Below are 5028 nucleotides of genomic sequence, written 5' to 3' on the forward strand. Positions count from 1 at the left end.
GGGGAAGAGTGGGGGGCCCAGGCTGGTGCCCAGGGGCAGAGGCAGGCACAGCAGGCGCCCGGCACCCCTGGGGGAGGAGGGACTGTGGAGGAGCAGGCGCCCCGTTCCTCAATGCTCTGGCTCCTCCGTTGGAGAGACTGGCAGCCTTGTCGCTACTGCCCCCATGAATGGCGCAGGTGCCAGAAAAAAAAACAAGAAAAATCATCTGCCCACACGTGGGAGGCTGTGATTTCAGTGTTTCCTGGAAAGCCGTCACAGATGTGCCTCAGTTTCCCTACCTCTGGGGCAGAGCCTGGAGGGGAAGGACAGCCAGGATCCTGAGGGGCACTGGTGACCCCTGCCCTGAGCTCCCAAATCCCGGTCCTGTGTCCATCCAAGGGTCTGGCAGGAGCCGAGGAACAAGACCTTCCAGGATGCGTCACCAGTGCCCTGATGCCAACATTCTGTGCCTCGGTTTCCTTCTTTGACCTGGGCCTGGCCTTGATAGACAGATGGGCCGCCTGCACACCAGGCTGTGAGGGCCAGGAGAGGCTGCCGTCCTCCAGAGCCTCGGTGGGGACCAGGGGCCCTGAGAGGCATCGGAGCCCCGGCCAGAAGCAGGAGCCTCCGGGCCCCCGGCTGTTGCCACCATGATTAATGCCACTTTTTTGTTTGTTTTAGCCATTGGAGGTGAGAGGGCTTTAATACATATTAAATGGTGATAAATAGGGGTGTGTGGGCCAGCCTGACGCATGTTGTCTTTGAGGGAGTGGAGATTGATAACTCATGGGCAGCATTAAAAAAAAACAAGGCAAAGCCCAGTGCTGCTGGCCACCTAGCTCCATCAGATCGGGGCTCGGAGACTGACCACTCGGCCACAGACCTCCCAGACTGACCGCTCGGCCGCAGACCCCCCTCCCAGACTGACCGCTCGGCCGCAGACCCCCCTCCCAGACTGACCGCTCGGCCGCAGACCTCCCGGACTGACCGCTTGGCCGCAGATCCCCTGGACTGACTGCTCGGCCGCAGACCCCCCAGACTGACCGCTCGGCCGCAGACCTCCTGGACTGACTGCTCGGCCACAGACCCCCCGGACACCACCGAGGCCTCCATCCTAGAAAGACAGACCCACTGCCCTGCCAGCCGCGTGTGGCCCATGGGCCTGGAATAGCTCCCTGAGTCCTGGGTGCTGGGCCATCAATCTGGGGTCCATCAGTGCCCGGGCTGCCACCCTGTGTCCCTCATCTCCCGGCTCATCTCCGCCTGTAGCCAGCACGCCGCTCTGCCCCCGCCCCGCCCCACCCCGCACCTCTGTGGGGCAGAGCGTACTTGCCAATCCTTCTCAGGTTGTGTCCTTCCCAGGGCCAGTACTGGGTAGGACCGACTCCAAACCCCTAGCCATGCTGACCTGCAGAAGACTCCAGCCCCCTAGACGTGCCTCTGTGGATCTCTGTCTCCTGACAGCTGCCGGGCTGTGCCCGTGGGGACGGCAGAGGGCCCCAGGCCTGCCCAGGGTGCCAGGGCCCCCTCCTGCCCTCCAGCTGGAGAGCTGGCTACACAGAGGGGCACAGCGGGGGTCCCAGGGTGGACACCGGAGGGATGCTGGTGTTGGCTAGGGGGTGGGTCCTGGAGGCTGATGGATAGATGCTAGGCTGCATCGGGGAGAGGAGCAGGCACTCAGAGCTGTGGGGAGCCAGAGATGGAGAAGAGGATCCTGAGTCCAAAGGGCCCAGGAGGCCCAGGAAGCCCAGGAGGCCAGGCCCGACAGGGTGAGGAGAGGGATCTGAGCTGCGTGTGTGGGTGTGTGTGCGTGCGTGTGCGTGCATCACTGGGATTTGAACTTAGGGCCTCCTGCTTGCTAACAGGTACTCAACAGCAGAGCCACACCCTCCCGGGTTTTTGCCTTTGGCTGTTTTTCACACGGGGTCTCTGGTTTTGCCATCCTCAGACCTTGATCTCCCACATTGCCTCCCTTGCACTGAGATGATGCTGTGCCGCGGCGCTGGGCTGAGTTCACCTCCTGCCTCCCCACCTGCAGCGGGCAGAGCCGCAGATGCTGGGCCGTGGCGGGGCTCTGGGGTCGGACGCTGGACACAAAGGGAAGTGCCATTCCCCAACTTTGCCGCAGACTGCGAATGGCTTTGTGGGCCAGGACCTGGGGGAGCCAAGCCCACGCCCGTCCTGTGAGGCCCCGGCTGGACGCATGTCCCCAAATATAAATGCTGCATGCTTTTGTCAGAATGCTGGATCTCCCCCCACCATGGCCTCCGGAGAGCAATCCCCCGCGGGCAGAAACGGGGGGAGCAGGTGCTTGCTCAGGTCTGGCCTGGCAGAACTGATGGACGGCAGGGCTGCCGGCCCACCCCACTCTGCTCAGTGAATCCAAGGAAAGCAGAGTCCGTAGCCAGGCTGCCAACCTTCCCACAGCAGGCCCCCGTGGCAGGGCCGGGGCGGGCCCGTCCTGCGGCGTGGCTGCAGGGCCTCCCCTGACCTTCCTTCTGGAGGCCCTCTCTCCAGCTAGGTCAAGGGGGGGTTGGGGGCTCCACATACAAAGTGGGTGCATGGTTCTGGGTGCTGGCGTGGTGGGGCTGCGCAGACAGCCAGCGGCCTGCCCCGAGGACTTCCAGCTCACTGGAGTTCCGAGGAGGAAGGCCTGGCCTTTTGGAGAGTCTGGCTGCCCTTGACCTCTGAGGACCTTGTTGGGGGACATGTGCCCCGGCCCAGCTCTGCCCACTTCAGTTCTCCAGGCCCAGGCGGTGCCTGGCTGGCGGGCCTGGGCTGGCGGGGCCCCTGCCTCGGGAAATGCACTATATAAATGTAAATCCTCTGCTCCTTCAACCAGCAGTGCAGCGCTGTCACTCCAATTTGTCACACCGTGTCTCTGTTCTCTGTCTGGTGATTGTGCCTCCCGGGCCAGGCCGTGGGCAGCGTCGTGGCTGCCGACAGGCCGGCCCCTAGCCCCACCCGAGACCCAGCTGGAGGGCGGGCCCTCAGGGAGCTGCCCAGCGTGGTCCTGAGCCAGGCTGGAAACGGGTGGTCTGGGGCCTGCGGGCCCAGGAGGGACCACAGGCAGGCAGGTGTCCCCGAGCAGTGAAGGCTCCTTCAGCCCGCAACGGCTGGCTCCCACAGAGGCCGGTGCGCAGCTCCCAGCCTCATCCGAAAGCACAGAGGCCCAGAAGGGCCAGCGATAGCCAGGGCTTGCAGTGGAGCTGGGCGCAAGCCGGCCGTGTGAGGAGGGACAGCAGGCCGGGCCCAGGGTGACGGCCGCACCGCGGAGCCTGGGCCTCCGCCCCAGAGCCCCACACACCAGGCTGAACCCTCCCGGCCTTCAAGCCCATACCTCCCCGGCAGCCCCGTCCCTCCCAGGGCAGCCCCGTCCCTCCCACACAGTCCCGTCCCTCCCACACAGTCCCGTCCCTCCCACACAGCCCCGTCCCTCCCACACAGCCCTGTCCCTCCCACACAGCCCCGTCCCTCCCCAGCAGCCCCGTCCCTCCCGGGCAGCCCCCCCTCTCCAGCTCCCCAGCACAGGAGGAGCAAGCCAGGCTTGGGGCCTTCGAGGGGTGGGCACACACAGCCAGGCTGTCAGCTGCCACACCTGGAGGACACAGGTGGGGAGCAGGGGCCAAGCCAGCCCCAGGGTGAGCTTCAGCCTTATAACCACGCCTGTAACCCCAGCTCGGGGAGCAGAGGCAGGGACCATGGGTTCTAGGCCAGCCTGAACTAAATAACAAGAAGCAGTGGCAGAAAAAAAGATGAAACAGCTTTATTGAGATAGAATTGATGTACAACACACCGCACATGTTCCCTGGGGCTGCTTTGACCTTCCATCCTCCTGAGTATCTGGGCTCATGGGTGTGAGCCATCAGGGCCCAGTTTACCCCACCTTTTCAAGAACAGGCAGGCCATTCTGCTAAGCTGGCTGTGCTACTTCAACCCCAGCTGCCGGTGGGGTCCCCTGCGCTCTGTCAACATGAGTTGAGGCCCGGCTTTCTGGCTACGGCCAGTCTAATGGGGTGGATTGCATCTGATGGTGGCATTAGTCTGCATTTCTGTCATGAGTAAAGTTGTGAAGCATCTGTCCATGTCTTTTTCACTTATTCACTACCAGTGTGACATCTTTGTGTGCATGCCTGTGTGTGCATGCCTCTGTGTGTGTGTGTGTGTGTGTGTGTGTGTGTGTGTGTGTGTGTGCGCACCAGTCCTGGGGCTTGAACTCAGGGCCTGGGCGTTGCTCCTGAGCTTTTTGCTCAAGGTTAGTGCTCTACCACTTGAGCCACAGCTTTACTTCTAGCTTTCCTGCCCAGGCTGGCTTTGAGCTGCAATCCTCAGCTCTCAGCCTCCTGAGTAGCTAGGATTATAGGCGAGAGCCACTGGTGCCTGGCTGTAGCACCTTTCTTCATTTTGAGTTTTGAACTCAGGGCCCTGTACTTGCTAGGCACTTGGGACACTTTTCATCCCCTTTTGCTTTATTTTTTTAAAATTCAATCTTCTGCTTCTGTCTAGTCTAGCCTGAGACTACATCCTTCTACCTACCTACCCCCTGAGTAGTGGGATAACAGCAGTGAACACCAACCACTCTTGGTTTATTCTTTGAGATAGGGTCTTACTTTTGAGATGCAGCTAATAAAAGATAAAAGTCAGCACTTCAGTGTGTATATTCTGTGAATCTGAGGTTTGTTTTCAAGCTGCACAGTCACGGTCACGGCTGAATCGCCCCCTTTCCTATGAAGGTTCCTCGCTCTGCTCTTTAACTGCTGTCCTCGCGTCCGGGCTGCTGAGGAAAGCCTCCAACCACCCTTGTGTTTCCACCTTGCCGGTGCTGTGTGCCTTTTCCGGGCTGGAGAGTGCTCCTCAGCACATGGCCACCTTCCTTGTTCAGCTTTCCTCCATTCCCTTGACCCCCCCACCCCTGCCCTCAGCCAGTGCCCAGCCACACTAAGGCTGCCCAGGGATTTTGTCTTTCACCTGTGTAGGGAGCTGGCCTGGACCCCCACAGCACCCCCAGCAGTGGCGTGGGCCTGTGACAGAGCCTGTGGCAGCTGTGAG

This window comes from Dipodomys ordii, unplaced genomic scaffold, assembly GCF_000151885.1.
Source record: "Dipodomys ordii isolate 6190 unplaced genomic scaffold, Dord_2.0 Scaffold71, whole genome shotgun sequence".
Taxonomy (NCBI): domain Eukaryota; kingdom Metazoa; phylum Chordata; class Mammalia; order Rodentia; family Heteromyidae; genus Dipodomys; species Dipodomys ordii.